This window comes from Hemiscyllium ocellatum, chromosome 13, assembly GCF_020745735.1.
Source record: "Hemiscyllium ocellatum isolate sHemOce1 chromosome 13, sHemOce1.pat.X.cur, whole genome shotgun sequence".
NCBI lineage: Eukaryota > Metazoa > Chordata > Chondrichthyes > Orectolobiformes > Hemiscylliidae > Hemiscyllium > Hemiscyllium ocellatum.
In genome coordinates, this window is record NC_083413.1 from 69,145,544 (window position 1) to 69,166,023 (window position 20,480).

Consider the following 20,480-nt stretch of genomic DNA (forward strand, 5'->3'; position numbering starts at 1 on the left):
TCAGAATGGAAGGGTCTGTTTCCGTGCTGTACATCTCTGTGACTCTGTGGGAAAAAGTGAGGTTTGGCACTTGAGCTGGAGGTATTAAGGAGCTGAATATTATTTAATGGGGAAAGACAGCAAGAAGGTTCGGAACAGAGAGATTTAGGAATCTATGACCATGATTCACAAAAAGCTAGCATCCAAATGAAGCAGTTAATAGGGAAGGCAAATGGAATATTGGCCTTTATTTCAAAGTGAATGGAATATAAAAATAGGGAGGGTTTGATAAAACTGGACAAGGCAGTAGTCAGACAACAGCTGGAATAATGTGGACCGTTTAAGGTCCCTTATCTCAGGAAAGGTTATACAGGCACTGGAGGTAGTCCAGAGAAGATTCACAAAGCTGACACCAGATATGGAGGAACTGTCTTGTGAGAAGAGGTTGAATAAGTTGGGTCTGCATACATTGGAATTTAGTGAGAATGAGAGACCACCTGAATGAAACATACAAGGTTCTTAGGAGATTTGATAATTGGATGAAGAAGGTTATTTTCCCTTTGAGAGAGTCTAGGAACAGAGGATGCAATCTCAGAAGAAGGGGTCACACATTTCAGACACAGATGAGGAAGAATCTCTTCTCTTGAGGGTAGTGAACCTATGGAATTCTTTACTGCGGAGGGATGTCAAGGTTGGATTGTTAAGTGTATTCAATCAGTGCATATAAACCAGGAAGGGAACAAAGGGCTATAGAGAAAAGACAGAAAAGTGGAGTGAGGATTACCGGATCCAGTCTCCATGAATGACAAACAGACTCAATGGGCTGAATGGCCTACTCCTGATCTTCTGTCTTCTAATACAGTTATTATTTATAAATATCCATGTACATCTAGCACTTCTTTGGCCAGGAGTCTTCCTCACAGCCAACAGTTCCTCTTATCTATCTCTAAAATTATCATTGACACCTCCCTTTGGCCTCTAATCTTTTTTAGACCCTTTAATAGAGAACTACCAGCATGAAACTAGCCATCTCAATTTTTCTTCTCTTGTCTTTCATTCTCATCTGACTTTCTCTGAACTTGCTGCATTCTGTTCTCTCATGTCCAATTTTCGACTGTTGCTGAAAAAGGGGATACTATCCTTCCATGATGAACTGACCTCTCCCTTGTGTAAGACAAATCTTTGACCTTTCTTCCTAGCTCCCCTAAACCATGAGCCCAATATTAAACATCAAGCTATTGTACTAGATCATCAGTGCCCTCATCTCCTCCAGCGATCTTCCCTCTATGGCATCAACCACGTAGTCCATCAACTCCAAAATCCGCAAAGAGATCCTCCTGTTCGAATTTATCATTTCAGCCTATTCCTGCTCCTACATAAACCAATCAAGTGTAGCAGAGATTATGAGTTGGATTTTCTTGTAGTGGCGGTGCTCCATGCAGGTGAAAAATGACAACTGGAACTTGATTCTGATGTGGCTGCCAGCACCCCCAATTTTTGTCAATGTGGGTTAAGGATACAAGAGCCTACAACCTGTACTGCTGATCTGGCTGGCACCAGAGTAGGGTGGGCATTACCTAGTTCACTGCAACTTTCATTGGGTCAGGCAGCTTTTACAGTATTCCAAGTTCATAGACCATCAAACAAATGCTGAACCATAGCTTCATCAGGAAACCTATTGAAATTTAAGTTCAAAAGATCTTAACCATGCCAAGCTATGCCCCTTTATCCATTCACAGTAGCTCATTTTACCCACCATGCCAAACTATGGTTGCTCCCATCCACTATTGTTCCTCCATGCTAATCTATGCCACAGTATCCACCTCCTCCCATTTCCTCCTTGTATCCTGATGCCTGCTTATGGCATTTCCATGACCCATTCACCTACTGTATATTTTTGTATTGAACACTCTCCTGATGAAAGGCTTATACCCAAAACGTCGATTCTCTTGGTCCTCAGATGCTGATGACCTGCTGAGCTTTTCCAGCGTCACACTCTTCGACTCTGATCTCCTCACTTTCTCATAGAATCAAAGCCCCTTAGAGTGTTAATCGGATATGTGAAAAAGGTTTTTATTTAAAAAGAAATCAACCATCCAGACCCTTCAAACTGTCCATAGCAGAAACTACAAAAATATAAAAGCTCATTATATGTAAATAAATATTATTTAATTGACAGAATAAATCAAAGAACTGCAGCTGTCAATCAAATAATATTTTCCCACTGCAACAAAAAATTCAACTGATTAATAGAACCTGGGTTCTCTGCCGAGCCACATTAGGCATTATTTTTGATAACATTTTTAAAAGTGAAATTGTCTTGTTCTTCAAAATCATCTTTCAATTTTTCCTTCCTAACTGCTACTCCTATTTACAGCTTCATTATGGGTGAAGACCATGACCCACTGGATTTTTTTATTCGATTAATATCATCAATTTGCTGGAGAAAACCAGTCTTTGCATGAGTCACTGAGAACTTCCAGACAAACAGTATTTTGAATTTTAAATAAAAAGAACAGAACTAGAAAATAAATAAAATAATAAGACTAGAAAATTCACAATGATTCAAACCAATGTACAGTGTGTAATGGCCACCAATGTTCCTCTCTTTTGAGATACTGGCAAGTCTGCCTTCTACATTCTCCTGAGAATGTTTCTAAGTTAGCACTTTAAATATTTGTATCACAGACTTGTTGGTGCAGAAGGAGGCCATTTGGCCCATCATGTTTGCACCAGCTCGCTGACTGAGCATTATGACTGGTTGATTGTCATTTTCCCACCATTTCCCCACATCGCCGCATGTTATATTTATTTAAGTAATCAGCCATTGCCCTCTTGATCACCTCATTTTTTTTGTCTCTTGAGGAAGTGTGGGTCTCCCCTGGATGCTCCAGTTTCCTTCCGCAATCCAAAGTTGTGCAGGTTAGATGAACTGGCCATGCTAAATTGTCCATAGTGTTCAAGGAAGTGTAGGTGAGGTGCATTAGTCAGGGGTAAATTCAGAGTGATAGCTTAGGGGAATGGGTCTTGGTGGGTTGAGCTTCGGAGGGTCAGAGTAGATTTGTTGGGCCAAATGGCCTATTTCCACACTGTAGGGATTCTATGGTTCTATGAAGAGTTTGACATTAAATACAAGTATGTGACTCTGGTGACAGTTCTGCCTCTGAGTCTGAGTTTGTGGGTTCAAGACTCATTCCAGAAACTCAATCTTGAAAAATCAGAGTTACAGTAATTAGTGGATGAGAGTTAAATTGGGTAGGGAGCGGCCAGAGAGTGAAAGGGGAGTTAATGGTGAATGAAGTTGTATGGGTTTTACCACTCTTACAAACAATCTGAGATTAAGAGATTCGTTATGGGGTGAAGGAGCTTTGGGTTGTCTTTATCTCCATGGTGACGCTGGAGTTCTTGGAAGGTTTACTTTATAAGCACAAGAAATGATAATGAGTTTTTTAAAAACAAAATCTGGTGATGAATGGCTGGACCCATTGTGTCCCCCGGCACAATTTAGGAGTATAGATGCAGACTATATGGGGAAAACGGCAATTGTTGGTAATGGTGAGTGATTTGATGGGAATGAGAACAAATTTGGAAAAACAAGAGAGGAGGGAGCAAACTCACAGCTTAACATTAGCTTTTTCTAAAAAGTGTGATGGGGGTAATGTGCAATTGAAAGGGATTTGAAAATATGAAAGCAAACAGTTTTATTTGTGGGTGATGCTGAAGGTTGTGGAGTTGTGAGAAGGTTAGGTGAAATGGGGATGGTAAGGGAGTGAGGAAGTAGTAATGTTGTCTTGACCGAGACTGAGCATGGAGAAGGTGAAAAGAGTGAATTGCTGTTCTAAACCATAAAACTCCTGATTCTAATATCATGGTCCTGGGTGGCATGGTGGCTCAGTGGTTAGCACTGTTGCCTCACAACAACAGGGTCCCAGGTTCGATTCCAGCCTTCAGTGACTGGCTGTGTGGAGTTTACATATTCTCCCCATGTCTGTGCAGGTTTCCTTCGGGTGCTCTGGTTTCCTCCCACACTCCAAAGAAGTGCAGGTCAGGTGACTTGTCCAAGCTAAATTGCCCATAATGTTAGGTACATTAGCCTGAGGAAAATGGGTCTGGGGGGTAACTCTTGGGAGAGTTTGTGTGGACTTGTTGGGCCTGTTTCCACACTGTACAGAATCTAATCTATTCATCAGTCTGAAAAATGTAAATAAATGAAGAGAATTTAATCATAGCCACAATTTATAGGAAGAACTATCAAATCAGAGAACTTTTGATGATAATTGCAACATGTGGAGAACCTCTTAAAATTTATTTTTGAGTGAAATATACCATTAAAATGACAATTAAATGAACATTACCAGTACTGTCAAATCTGCACAAGTTATGTGAGTATTTTGAATCACAGAGTAAGCTTTGTACATCACACTATGCCTATGGATGAACTCTTTCTGTGGTGGAAGTGCATTTGATGTATAATCCTTGAAGGGAGACCAAGGAGCTGGTCTACACTGAAATTCAAGCATAAGAGCTTGACAAGACAAGACAAGAACACGACAATTAACCTCTCGGTCAAAGCTGGTCGACTAAACACATTTTTTGTGGCTACGGTTTGAGCAATAAGTATTTATTTAAATAAGAAGCAGCTGTGAAAGACATTCTCACATGCTGACTAATGAATCTCATTCTTTGTGGTGACTCGAAGTGAAAAGTTACTCTGAAACACATGCCTGTATGATATTAATGGTGCAATTTGTTGTCTGCAGTAAGCATTCATTAAGATTTTTTTTCTAGGAGATAGGAACAAAAGACACTCATGGAGTTATTTTAACTTTGGGAGATGGCAAATAACAGTGAAATCAAATCAACTGTCTGTTATACACCCCTTTCCATTTCTAATCCTTGTGTATCATTCCAAAGAATTTAACTCAACAAAAAATGCTGCAACTATTCCAAAGGTCTGGCAGTTGGTAGAGAAACAAAGTTAATGTCTCAGTCTGATGGTACTTTGTCACTGACTTTGAAAAACACTTGACAAAAGTATATTGCACTCATTTGCTATGAAGTTAAGCCAAAGTGAGTTTAAACACTGTTCCCGAGCTGAATGATTGTTGGTTGCAAGTGTCCGTGTTCCAAAACCAACGATCAACTTTCTTAAGAAGAAAGCAAGTTTTTCTACAAAAAGAGGATAAACAGGCTTTTAAACCATGAATCTGATTGAAAATGTAGCATTTAGTCACAGTCACAGATGACTATGGCTCCGAAAGCACATCACAAGAGCTTTCCCTCATGTCCATAAGACCAGAAGAAATACGAACAGGAGTAGGCCATTCTGCCCTCGTGCCTGCTCCAACAGTCAACAGGATCATGGCTGATGTGACATTGCTCACATCCACTTTTCTGTATTTTCCCTGAAAATCTCGATTTCCCTTACTGGTTGTGAGTCTGTCTATCTAAGCTTTATACATCCACAAGGCCTTTGCCCTCACAGCTCTCTCTGGCAAGGAGTTCCAAAGATTCTCAACCCTTTGAGAAAATAAATCCCTCCTCATCTCAATCTTAAATTGGCTCTCCTTTATTCTGAGACCATGCTCTCTGGTCCTAAACTCTCCCATGAGGGAAATCCTCTCGGCATTTACCTTGTCAAGCCCCTTAAGAATCCTGTACGTTTCAATGAGATCACCTCTCATATGCCTAATCTCCAGTGAATAGAATTTCAATCTGTTCAGCTTTTGCTCATTAAACAATCACACCATACCAGGATAATCCGAGTGAACATTCTCTAAGCAGTGTTCAATGAAGTAATACCTGTCCTTAAATAAGGGGAAAGTGAGGACTGCAGATGCGGGAGATCAGAGCTGAAAAATGTGTTGCTGGAAAAGCGCAGCAGGTCAGGCAGCATCCAAGGAGCAGGAGATTCGATGTTTCGGGCATAAGCCCTTCTTCCGGAATGTTGATTTCTGAAGAAGGGCTTATGCCCGAAACGCCGATTCTCCTGCTCCTTGGATGCTGCCTGACCTGCTGTGCTTTTCCAGCAACACATTTTTCAGCTTAAATAAGGGGACCAAAACTGTTCACAGTACTCCGATTTTAATCACAGCAGGACCTTGTACAGTTGCAGTAAGACTTCTCTACTATTATAGTCCAATTTCCTTGAAATTTGAGTCAACATTCTATTAGGAGAAAGTGAGGACTGCAGATGCTGAAGATCAGAGCTGAAAATGTGTTGCTGGAAAACCGCAGCAGGTCAGGCAGCATCCAAGGAGCAGGAGAGTCGACGTTTCGGGCATAAGCCCTTCTTCAGGAATTTCTTCATTCCTGAAGAAGGGCTCATGCCCGAAACGTCGACTCTCCTGCTCCTTGGATGCTGACTGACCTGCTGCAGTTTTCCAGCAACACATTTTTGGCTCCACATTCTATTAGCCTTCCTGATTCCCTGCTGCACCTGTGTGCTAGCTTTTGTATACAAGCACCTGCAGTCCCTTTGTATTTCAGCTTTCTGCAATTTTTCTCCATTTGACACAACGATTCTGGATCCTCTGTGAACTGAAAATGACAGATTGATTGTTATGATTACCTCAACACAACAACTCCATTGTCATTGTACGATGTGACTACAGGGTCAGCAGTAGGTGAAATAAAGAGACTTTATCAAGGAATTCCAGTGGTCCTAAGACAAAAAAACTTCTTCTAAGTTTTTTTTTCATCCAGTTTAAGCAGAGTGGTAGTGTCTAGAAAGAAACATTGGGTCAGTTATGGTCCTGTTGGTGCTCTGGATGCAATGTACAGGATCTCAAATTGGATAGTCCCAATGACCATTAATGGGACAATACTTGTCGTGCACATTTAGGGGCAACAATGTGATGTACATAGGAGCCTGACTGCAAATATGTGCTAGAATGGCCATTGAGTAGCCTAACCAAGACATTGTGCCCCCGATTATTATGGAAGATGAATGATGGCATGGACTATGCATTGGTTGGTGGGGTTCTCAACCCTCCAGAATTAACTTGAGGTCTCCAGGAATTTAAGATTAATCTTTTGGCACAGTGCTGCCAGCAATTTGTTGCAATTCAAAGTGAAATTATGAACAGTTGTTCAAGGTTATTTTTGTTCCCTTTGAATTGTGTCAGTTATTTGCAATATTACTTGGTCATTGGGGAAAAAGACAATTTGGATGTTTCTTGACTGTCAGTCAATCAATCAGGTTTAACCAAAAGGGCATTCACATTCCTGGTCTGGATAGATAATGTATCGGCACGTTGAATGTGCCAGGTAACCAAGGGCAGCAATGTGGGAGTGGGATGCTTGGAGACAGGAGACCATTTGATGAAACCTCCAGGAAGATGTAATTGGAGCTGACAGCTCGAATGACTACCCATCGCGCTCTACAACTTGGCGGGTGGCTAATTTGTACTTACTGAATTCTTACAGAAATTTTCCCAACTAAGCAAAAACATTGCTACTCTTACTTTGATATGGAATGTTGTTGAAGAGTGTGATGCTGGAAAAGCACAGCCAGTCAGGCAGCATCTGAGGAGCAGGAGAATCAACATTTTGGGCATTAGCCCTTCACAGGCATGTGATTTGTGGGCTGGGGGACTGAGAGATAAATGGGAGTGGGGCTGGGGCTGGGCGAAGGTAGCTGGGAATGTGATAGGTGGATGGAGGTGGGGTTTAGGTCATAGGTCGGAGAGGAGGATGGTGTGAATCGGTGGGGAGAAAGATAGACAGGTAGGATGGTTCAAGCGGGCAGTGCCAAGTTAGAAGGTTGGGACTGGGATAAGGTGAGGGGAGGGAAATTGAGGAACCTGGTGAAATTTACATTGAACCCATGTGGTTCAAGAGTCCCAAGACGGAAGATAAGGTGTGCTTCCTCAAGGCTTTGGGTGGTTAGGGTTTGGTATTGGAGGTGGCCCAGGACCTGCATGTCCTTGCTGGGGTTGGAGGGGGAATTAAAAAGTGTTCAGCCCCAGGGCAGCGGGGTTGGTTAGTGTGGATGTCTCAGAGATGTTCTCTGAAACAATCCGCTAGTTGGCATCCTGTCTCCCTGATGTTAAGGAGACTACATTGGGTGCAATGGATACAGTGGATGACTTGGTGGAAATATAGGTAAATTTCTGATTAATATGGGGCCTTGGACGGAGATGAGGGGGTGGTGTAGGGACAAATTTTGCACCTCTTGCAGTGGCAGGGGAAGGTGCCAGGAGGGGAGGGTGGGTTGGTTGGGTCATGGACCTGACAAGGGAGTCATGGTAATGGTCTCTCCGAAATGCAGACAGAGGTGGGGAAGGAAATATATCTCTAGTGGTGGGTTCTGTTTGCAGGTGGCAAAAATGGCAGAGGATGACGCAATGTATCAGGAGGTTGGAGGGGTATAAGGTGAGGATCACAGGGGTTCTGTCATTGTGGCGATTGAAGGGTGTTCATGGGCAGAGGTATGGGAAGTGGATGAGATGTGTTGAAGGGCATTGTCGACCACGTGGGAGGGGAAATTGCTGTCCTTGAAGAAGGAGGCCATCTGGGATGTTCTGTGGTGGAATGTCCTCCTGGGAGCAGATGTGGCAGAGACAGAGGAATTGGGAATAAGAGATAGGGTTAGGATGTCATGCCATATAAGTAGAATTCATTATATCTTCACAAAACTAAACTTCAGCTGTACAAATCTCAGTTGGTGATTATCCAAGATGGCAGTTACAAAACAAAAGTCTAAATATTCAGAGTAATTGGCTTTGAAATTAGTAGATTGCTCATTTTTCCTTCCTCATTCTTTCTGCTTTAAAACCAATGGCTTTCATACATCTCTAGTATCCTGTTTCTTTTTTCAAATTCATTTTTACTTTTGATTTCATGCGATGTTTATGTTAATTAAAAGCTATGAAGACAAAGAATATGATCATCATTAATTATGGCATGGGAAATCTGAGGTAAAATGCATGAGTTATGCTAAAATCAATACAGATTATTCATACAATGCAGAAAAGAACATGTCTGAAATGCAATTTGAGCTAAAATATTCTATTCTTAAATGAACCTTTGCACTATTAAGACCATAAGAGATGGGAGCGGAAGTAAGGCCATTCAGCCCATAAAGTCCACTCAGTCATTTCATCATGGCTGATGGGCATTTCAACTCCACTTACCCGCACTCTCCCCATAGCCCTTAATTCCTTGCGAGATTAAGAATTTATCAATCTCTGCCTTGAAGATATTTAACGTCCTGGCCTCTACTGTGCTCTGTGGCAATGAATTCCACAGGCCCACCACTCTCTGGCTGAAGAAATGTCTCCTTATTTCAGTTCGAAATTGACACTGTCTAATTCTAAGGCTGTGCCCATGGATCCTAGCTCCCCGCCTCATGAAAACAACTTCCCAGAGTCCACCCTTTCTAAGCCGTGCATTATCTTGTAAGTTTCTGTTAGATCTCCCCTCTATCTGCTAAACACTAATGAATACAATCCCAGGATCTTATTAATACAAATTACTGATAGTGAGGAGATATGACAGATAGTATTCAGTCATGGATTCATTACGTACAGAATGAGGAAATGTGGCCCATCAAGTCAATACTTGCTTTTGATCAAACAAACTAATTGGTCCCATTCTCACCCTTTAAACATTTCTGGGATAATTTGCTCCTTTGTTCATCCAATTTCCTTTTGAAATCATTCATTATCTCTACTTCCATCACTCTAATCAGCAATGAGTTTCAGATGTTTACCAACCATTGTATAAAAATACTTTTCCCCACACCCTCCTGTGTTTCTTACCCAGATCTTTAAATATATGGTTGCTAGAAGTCATGGGAACAGTTCTTTATCTGCGTACACCAAACCTCTCCTCAACATGCTTTGCTCCAACAACATATTTCTTAAAGTAACCTTATAGCCAACATCCCTTATCCATAGAAACCTTCTGATAAATCTCCACTGCATACTCTTAATGACCTTTTCATCTGTATGAAAGTGTGTTGGCCAGTATTGGATGTAATACTTTGCTTGCAGCCAAACAAGAGTTTTGTCCAAATTCTGTGAGACTTCCCTGCATTTGTGTTCATATCTGGATCCCGAGGTCCCATATTCTTTGATAACATTTCTCTCAAGATATATTACCACCTTTAAAGATCTATGAATGTGAATCCTTAAGTCCCACTGCTTCTGCATATATTTTACAATTGTACCATTTAATCTACATTGCTTCTCATCACTACTGCAAAGAGCATCACCTTCATAATTTTCAATATTAAATTCTAGCTGACATTTGTTTTTTCCATTTTGCTTGCTATCTACTTTCAATTTCAATCTGTTGGCACTTTCCTTACTGTGACCTGAGACTCCTAGCTTGGAGCAATTGTCAAAGTTCCTGATGAAGGGCTTATGCCCGAAACGTCAATTCTCCTGCTCCTCGGATGCTGCCTGACCTGCTGTGCTTTTCCAGCACCACACTCTTGACCGCAACTGTCAAACTTCAAAGATTTACTCACTCTTTCAGTTTCCAAGTCTCTGAATTTTTAAATTAAAACAATCGTGGATGCTGGAAATCTGCAACAAAAACAGGAATTGTTGGAGAAATTTAACGGGACTAGCAGCATCTGTGATGAGAGAAAAGGGTTAATGTTTTGAGTTTTGTCTCGGACTGATGCTGCCAGATCTGTTGAATTCCTCCAGAAGTTCCCGTCTCTGAATCTGTTTATTTTCCAAGTGAGCATTCGGCCATCTTCATGCCACAAACAGAAGCAGCATTTTTATGTTAGAAGTCTATTTTAATGAGAAACAGGGAGGTGACTCTTCTCCATAATTAGTAACCCACAAACAAAATGGAACCAATGTACAACTTTGAACCATACAATTTCAGGGGAAGCAATTTCGTTAGTGGGTTGTTAATTACACAACAAAGACAAGACATTATCCTGTTTTTAATTAAAATGCTTTCACCCAATTTCAGGTTAGGATCTGATTTTCCAGACTGGGTTGTGTCTGGATTGTACCAGAATGAAGTCAGTCAAGCAGTGTATGTAAATGGATTCACTGTAATGGATTTATTGTTTATACCCTAGTGTTATTGAGATAAATGCCAAATTGGCATTTATATTCTAAACTTGGAAAATTGGGGGTTAGAATTGTGTTTCTAATGTGTCAAATTTAAGCACTATTTTGCTGATGAAATAAGTGACGACATTTCAAAATATATCACTTAATAACAGCAAATCAAATCATGTTGAATCCAATTCTGCAAATGAAATGGACCCAAAGTGTCAAAGAAGTAAAACCTATTTTCCCTATGAATGCAAAATATTCTGGAATACCAACTGGCAGCTTTGAGCGTCCTTGTTTACCTGTGAGATCTTTTTCTTTACTAATGGTCCTTCAGAATCTGGGAAGACTTGTTTTCATCATGGTCAAGGAGTTCCTAGATGGCTGACAAGTCTAATGTGTGCTATTCAGACTGTGCCATACATGGGCAAGTGCTGCTTAAAGGGTTAGCTAAACAAGTTGTTTGGATGTTGAAGTTGTGGATTCGTTCGTAGTGCTGGTGTGTTTTTCTGCAAACATTTTGTCACCTCGCAAGGTGACATCATCAGTGTATCTTTCAGAAGGTGTTGGTAGTCTCTTCTTCCTGGTGTTTATATGTCTCTGTTTGTTGGTACGTCCGGTTCTGTATCTGAATGGTTTGTATACAGGGTCCAGTTCATTTTGTCCATTGCTTGAGTTCCGGATAAAATGAAAGGCTTCAAGGAATTCTCTGGCATGTCCCTGTGTTCCCTGTGCTAGGATGGTTACATCATCCCAGTTGAATTTGTGTCCTTCATCGTCTGTGTGATTGGAAATGAGAGAGTACTGGTCATGTCAGACAGTGGTGAGCTAATGTTAGTGCACTCATATGGTCAGTTTTCTTCCTGTGTGTCCTGTGTAGTGTTTTTCACAGTCTTTGCAGGGTATCTTGTAGATAACTTTATCCTGTTAGATGTGAGTGTTGGGTCTTGAGCCTTTGTGAGGAGCTGGTAGGTGTTCACTGGTTTGTGGACCACTAAGATTCCCAGGGGTCTGTGTAGTCAGGTAGTTATTTCTGATAAGTGTTTGATGTATGGTATGGTCGCTATCATGTCTGGTTGCGTAGTGTTTTTCTTCTTTGGGTTTGGCCTAAGTACTAGAGGATAGTGCTCGTGGGATACCCATTTGTTTAAATTCTTCGAATAGGTATTCATGTTCTGTCGTTTGGAGGTCTGGGTTGCTGCAACATGTCCTTGCCTATTTAAATATTGTCCTAATGCAGGTCCGTTTGTGTGTGCTTGGTGTTTGCTGTTCTAATTCAGTATCTTGTTGATATGGATGTTCTTCCTGTACACACTGGTCTGGAGTTCACTGGTAGTGGTGCGTTCCACTAATAGTCCAGGAAGGAGAGTCTGTTGTTGTTTGCTTCTTCTTCAGTGAACTTTATTCCAGTGAGAATATTATTGATATGGTGATAGGTTTCTTCAAGTTGTGTACATTTAATGATGACAACTCTGGATCCAGAGTTTAGGTTGGATGGTGGAGAGGGCTATCCATTCTAAGCATTGCATCACTGATTCTGCTGTCAGTCATCATATTGTTTGGAGGTTTTTGCATTCCTTTTGAGACGTTGACTTCACCGGTGCATGTTGCTGATGAAGTCTCTTGGTTTTTGATGCCTTCCCAAATGAGCCTTCCTCATTTAGGGTGGTCACAAGCCAGGCTTTTCAGATGAGCCAGAGAACAGGTTTGACCTCTTCACAAATGCTTTCTGCTCTCCTTCCAGGAGTCACTTGCATTGACTGATTTCCAGGCTCCAGGAGAATATTTTGAATATGAAGCTACAGTTTTAGGAATCACTGAGAAATTTGGACTACTTCCATAATGCAAAAGAGAATATTAAGTTATTTAATAGGTTTTCAAAACTAAACAGGCTTTGATAGCATGTGGGAGAAATTCTACTTTCTCAGAAGCATTAATGCCACATTTTTAAGAGTGTGGGGAAAGAGTTAAGAAGTACTTTTATGCAGAGTGTTTTGGAATACAACAGCCACACCCAGGTAACCATGAAAAGTCCGCATCACAAACAGTCAGTTCATAATTAACAGCTAAATTCCTCTATTCGTTGTGAACAAACTTATTCTTTAACAACCAATAAAAAGAATAATTTACTACGGTGCAACTTGAGCTATATCCCTTGAATATTCTCAATACAACTTTTATTCACAAATAAGACAGACCAGAAAGTAATTCTGTCAGAAATATTGTGAGAGGAAAGCAATGGAGACGGTGTACATCCAATATCCAGACGACAAGAGTGGATAGTTATCTCCCTTTCGATTTCTTTCAGCGATGGTCTCATCATGCTGTCTCCAAAGTGATAGTCAATCAGTAATTTACTAACTGATTGAGTGGACTGAGACCTTTTCTTGAATTAGAACTCTTTTTTTCAGAGTCTAAATTTTTCTATTTTTCCACTCACAGCTAAAATGATGAGAAATCCTTGTTTGCAAGCTTTTGGATGTTTTCAAGTACACTGCACTCACAGGTCTGTAACAGGCTGGGAGCTGAACTAATCCAAAGGCTATCATGAGGCAGTTTTTCCTTAGCTCAAGTATTCCTGGTGCCACTCTGCCTCAAAGAATCCACCTCACTCTCTAAAAAGTAACACAGTCTTATATCACTTGAAGTGTACACCGTACAGTTCCTATTATGATAGCTTTTAGCTATATAGCAATGCCCAACTTCAACTTCCTAATTTATAGTCTAAAAGCTAAAACCTGTGGTTCTTTATACCAAAAAAAACACCAATTCCCATGGAAGGAACAAAAATCGAAAAAAAAACAATACTCCTCCTGCACCTCATCAGCTTTTCCCAATACAAATCATTGTTTTCATCTGAGATAATTCTTGATGTCTAATAGCTTTAATCACTTATGACAATGAATGAATACTGGAGTGAATGGAATGGCATGGTGGCTCAGTGGTTAGCATTGTTGCCACACAGCATCAGAGACCCAGGTTTGATTCCAGCTTCCAACATTCTCCCTGTGTCTGTGTGGGTTTCCTCTGGGTACTCTGCTTTCCTCCCACAATCCAAAGATGTGCAGGTGAGGGTGAATTGGCCATGCTAAATTGTATAGGTTAGATGCATTAGTTAGGGGAATGGATCTGGGTGGGTTACTTTTTGGAGGGTCAGGACGGACTTGTTGGGCCGAATGGCTTGTTTCTACACTATAGGGATTCGATGATGATTGGACTGTTCTTGTGCTATGTGTCTAATTCACTGGTTTTCTCAATATATAAATATTCCACCGACTCTGATAGTTCAGGGTACTCTGTGCAAGTAACTCTGAGTGTCCGATTTTCTGATGTCACAAAGGCCATTTTTCCAGTGTTGTAAATTCTCCACCCAATTTGAGTTTTGACAGAAAGTGTACATTGTGAATGATTTTCCACCTTGATTACTCAAGTAGTGTTTCTGAGCTGCATCAAACTCACAAATTCGGCATATTCAATCGACAAAACACACTGCACAATTTCTCTGTTAGACTCCACAGGCTCCCACAAAATGTGGAATTAAAAACCAATTCAATCAGGTTTAAAAGCTGCATAGTTAGTAAGACACAAAGCAAATAAACTGCCATTTAAAATTTATCATTTGGTTTATAAAAGATTTTACAGTGTTGTATTTTCATTATAAATTATAGCAGTAAACCTATCAATCTTTCATACATTGCTGAGTGCTAAACTTTCACAACGTAAATCTTGTCTGGGCCATCATCACTTCATTAGTATAAATGACCACCTTTGAAAAATGTGAATGTGGAAATAAATGGCTAGGCCAATTAAGTGCTATTTGTGAAATAACATATTACCAAGTCCCCTGTCAGATGTTATGTTTATTAAGGTAGGGGCCATAGTATAATACAGGACCACATATAATTCAAGGTAGTTTATGTTAGGTTATATTGTCTATCTGATTGTATTAAATATTAAAAGGCTTTTCATTTACTGAAAACTATCTGACCCTAAGTCCTATACAAAATGAATACTTTTTCATATGTGACAGAACAACATCAACATTTTGGAAATGAAGTGATTAGATTAGATTAGATTACTTACAGTGTGGAAACAGGCCCTTCGGCCCAACAAGTCCACACCGACCCGCCGAAGCGCAACCCACCCATACCCCTACCCCTACATATACCCCTTACCTAACACTATGGGCAATTTAGCATGGCCAATTCACCTGACCCGCACATCTTTGGACTGTGGGAGGAAACCGGAGCACCCGGAGGAAACCCACGCAGACACGGGGAGAACGTGCAAACTCCCCACAGTCAGTCGCCTGAGGCGGGAATTGAACCCAGGTCCCTGGCGCTGTGAGGCAGCAGTGCTAACCACTGTGCCACCGTGCCGATTAGTATCAGTAATCCCACGTTCAATGATAAACTACTGATCCACGAGAGAACTCGAAGAGCTTATTGTTCTACATTTGACAGAAATAACTTTGTGGCTTTGCAGAGAATCCTTATTACAAATACAACTAACAGAATGGGATCATCAACTGGGAGACTGATCTTCAGCTAACTGAGTGGATGTCTATTATTTCCAACCTAACAGGATGAGTTCCTACTCAATCGACAACTCTGCGTTTCCTGTTCAACATTGCCTTCAAGCTAAGCAATGGTCCTACTGTCAATTTCTCATGCTTGTTTTCAAATAACTCCAAGTCTTCACCCCTTTCTATCTTTGGAATCTACTTTTGTGCTACATATTTATGTTCTTCCCAGTTTGGTCTCTGAGCATCCCAGAGTATAATCACTCCAGCATTGGCAACTAGGCTTTCACTTACTGAAACAGGAAATTATGGAACTCCTTCCCTAACAGTCCTTGCCTCTTTTGGTCTCTTTTTTTCAGTTCATTGCAAATCTGTCAATCTATCACTTTGACTGAGTGTACCACATTTTATGAAATAACACCCCTGTGAAGCAACTAGAAAATTTTACAATGAAAAAGGTGCTCTATAAATGCAGGCTTGGAGCTGGTTTTGAATGATGATGTTTCTAGATTTTCTTGGATCAGTAAAAATATCTGTTATGCTTCTCATCCATTATCAAAATAATATTCAGAAGGATTAACTACAAAGATGTAGAAGAATCGTCTACAGAAATATAAGTGACAAAATATAATCAGCTCATAAATGGGACTGTTCACAAACTCTTTGGTAAAAACAATGACTTGCAGATGCTGGAAACCAGATTCTGGATTAGAATGGTGCTGGAAAAGCACAGCAGTTCAGCATCCGAGGAGCAGGAAAATCGACGTTTCGGGCAAAAGCTGAAACATCGATTTTCCTGCTCCTCGGATGCTGCCAGAACTGTTCACAAACTGTGTAAATGATATCGTAAGACTAGGATATTTTTTGTAACTACGTACAAAATACAGACCCAGGCCTTCGTATATTTTATGGGAGATGGATGTGCATATTGTACATATCATAACTATTTTAGTCAATTATACATGAATTAAACATAGTTACACAAAATAAATTAACAATCAGTATTTTCTGGGAAAACAAAACCCTTGCATTTATTTATCTTACCACCAGTGTTAGAATTGTCTCAAAACAGAATAAATTGCAGAACAAATATATTTATCAGCAAACTTCAGAATACTTGAGACGTCACAAATGTATGATTGTTTCAAATCAAATCCAGTCTGATATGGGAAGGATTGAAATTCAGTTTGATCATTCCTTGAAGTTTCTGCTGGCCGAAGTTACAGTGCTGTTGTTGATGAAAATTGACAAATTTCCCATAAATCACTTCAGATCCACAGTCCTTTCTCTAAAAAAATTGTTCATTTCCCAGTTTAATGTTTCATTGGACTCACTCATGATGCACAATTAATGGTGGAAATTCACAGCTATTCAGGAGAGGTGTTATTTTAGGAATATCATTCCATTTCAGACATCTGTTACACTCCTCTAATTTCTTTGGACTCTACTCAAATGTGCTTGTCCTCTCTGGTTATTGCAAACATTATTGAGGCAACATTGAAAGCATTACCGAATCACAAGTTATTTATTGTCCCTCTTAAAGTGTCATGACATGGGAAGACCAAAGAACAATTGTAATCAATCAGCACAGTAAGTGCTTATGTGCTAAAGAGGTGCAGGGCTGTTTGTTGAGCTTCTTGGTGGAAACAGATTGATGACTAAATTGGAAGATGTCTCCAGCTTCCCCTCATTCTGACTTATCTCAGCTCTAATGTGCTGTAACGGAGATGTGCACCATTCATTCCAACCATTCTGTGTTCTGTAGTTGGACCACATTAAAAACTTAGATCTGTAGGCTGATATGCATAGGGTGAAATTTGGTCCTCTCCAATTGAATCATGAATGTATGACCAGGAAAATGTGTGAGGACTCCTCGGAAGTTCTGACAGCACTGACTCTGTGGGAATTGTTCCCAAAGTTCCAACTCAACTTCCAATGGATAATGATCCTGCTCCTCAGAATGCACTGAAAATTGTTTTGATTCTGAGTTCAAGAAAGATTTCATTCAGCTACGACTTACTTTAGCCAAGTAGTTAACTTGCAAATGTTAGACAGACTAATAATCATGTTTACCTCCTCAGTAACTTACAGATTTTTAACCAAACTGACTAGAACAATAGCCTGAGAAGCCCTGATTGCATGGACCTAACTGACTAGGACCCTCATCCAACTCTGCCTTTGCCTCAGTAAGCCAGACCCATTACCTGTCTTGTCCTCGATACTCTGGACTCCCCTCATCTGATCTGACTAGACCTCAGCATCCCACTCCATTTGATACTCCCTGACTTCTACCTGGCCTGACCAGACCTGAGTGCCTGACATCCTCACAATTCCTCCCGCTTGACTGGACTAGTCCTATGCCCGAAACGTCGATTCTCCTGCTCCTTGGATGCTGCCTGACCTGCTGCGCTTTTCCAGCAACACATTTTTCAGCCCTGGACTAGTCCTTGGCCAATCACCTTCTCACATGACCGCTGTCCTTTCCAATCTGCCGCCTAATCAACCTGTCACTCTAACACACTTACCAGTCTACCCCATTGCCATCCACTACTCTGCCACCTCTACATTCTAAAATCCTTCCAGCCACCCACCCTGAAATCCTGCCATCCATACCTTCACCCATTTAACTCACCTACAGTCATTCACTAATAACCTGAAAATATATTTAAATGCGCTAAAAGCATGCAATTGTATTACTAAATGAACACTGATCAGAATACAGCAGCTAGTGCTGTAAAAAGGGGGCATAATGTGCCCAGATGGGAGAAATCAAGTAACAAACCAATAATGCATACAAGTGAACATACTGAGCATGCTGGAACCACATTTTCAATTTTTCAGGAGGAGTTGGATCATTATATGAATGTTTTACTATTTTCTTTCTTTCCTTCCAGGTGGCTTCACTTGTAAATCCAATGCTATGAAGTGGGACTTTGATTTAAACAATGTTCCACATGTCTGAGGAAGCAGGCACTGGAGATCCCAAAGAGAAACGCAGAGGCCGGTTTTTACGTAGACAATAGGAGCGGGGTGGCAATTGAAATGTGATTGTCGATGCTCAGAGCTTATTGGCCAAACACCATTTTGTATTGTTTCAATGACTTGGAGTTGCAAACAGGAAGGTTTCCATTCTTTTACGATTGCAAACCACTGCTATGGCACTTATTTCTTTCACAATGCTAACGATAATGGCAGTAAATGTGACATTATTGTAATCAAATAAAAATACTGACTTACTGCCTGGCTGTAAGACTAACAACTGTGGATTGTAGGTTCATGACAGAAACTGCCCACATTCAATTTCCATTAATCTCACTCAGCAAAGGGAACTTGTGAAGAATGGAGGAGCTTCAATGTCTAATAAATCAAACTGATATAAGACCATCAGTGTGGAGGGAGAGCCCACAGCTACAGCTGCAGCTCGAGGACAGCCTTGTGGGGGGGGGGGGGGGGGGGGGGGGGGGGGTGGAGGATTTGAAGGAGGCTTTATTGCCTCCCCTTATCCCAAAAGCCTGTCGTCAGGAGGCATCCATCCGTCTGCCAGACTTTGGCATCAGTGGAGAGCCTGTCTCCCACCATATAGATCCATATCCCTGATTGTGTCAGAATTCTTTCCCTCAGTGAGCACTTAATTGATAATACATTACTATCTCCCACAGATGGGCAAATAGTTTTCAGTGGACTCACCCCACCTCAAAATTTCCCTGAGGTGATACACACTGGGATAGCTTTGCAGTTGAATGACTAATCTTCCTCCTCGTCCCATCTAATGTTGCCTATTCAATTGTATAGTCTAAATCACCTCAGATTCCAACTGCTTTAATATTCATATTGATATCCAGAACTTAAAAAGTAAATATATGTCTAGGTATGAAATTCAGGTATCATTGCCATTGTTATGGTTTGCAGAAAGATTCTGGATAAATGCATTGTATGTTTATTGAAATTCACTGCATTGCTGATATCAAGCTGTATTACAGACAGATCTAAGTTAGTTTCATTTTTCCTTAGATTATATCATTCATGGCATTCCCTGTACAAGCCTACACCTTAAATAGACATATGGTAAAGAGAGAAAGTACACTTGGTGGGTAGTTCATGGACAGATTTAGTTTTATGACTGGAATCTATTTGTTTATTTGTTGAAAGTAAGAAAGCAATGTTCACTTAATTTCCAGGAATCAATTAAAATACATTTTCTCTCATTAATGTAGATTCACAGAATCCCTACAGTGTGGAAGCAGTGCCAGTCAGCCCACTGAGTCCCCACTATGCCTCGAAAGACCATCAGACCCAGGCCTACCCCGTCCCTGTGCTTTCTATAACTAATCCAGCTAGGCTGCACATCACTGGACACTATGGATAAGTTCCCAGGGCCAACTCACCTGACCTGCACATTTTTAGGAGGCAACCAAAACACTGGACAAAACTCACGCAGATACAGGGAGAATGTGCAAACTCCAAACAGTCAGTCGCCCAAAGGTGGAATTGAATCTAGGTCCTGAGAGCTGTGAGGCAGCAGTGCTAACCATTGAGCCACTATACTGCTCAATGTCTATATTGATACATCTTAAACACTTCTTTTCAAACCTTTCAGTGGAGATGTGCAACTTTTCACACGTCTCATTGCAGTAAGAACCCTCTCAACACTAGAAAGTCAAATATTGTTTGCATTTTAATGTAGTATACATGCCATTTATTGTACATGTAATAAATGCTGCATAAAATCCTATCACTAATATAGCTACTCTTTAAAAGCATTTAATTAGCAGTTTAGAGATATATGATGGCCATGAAAAGTACTACCTACATAAGATTTTTTTTGGCTTCCTTTCTATTGAATAATATTGTCTCTATATAAGATCTCACTTCAGCCTTTGAAATATATAACAACAAAATCAGACTTTGCTTTTTTGTTTAAAATCTGATGCATCTAAAGATACCAAATAATG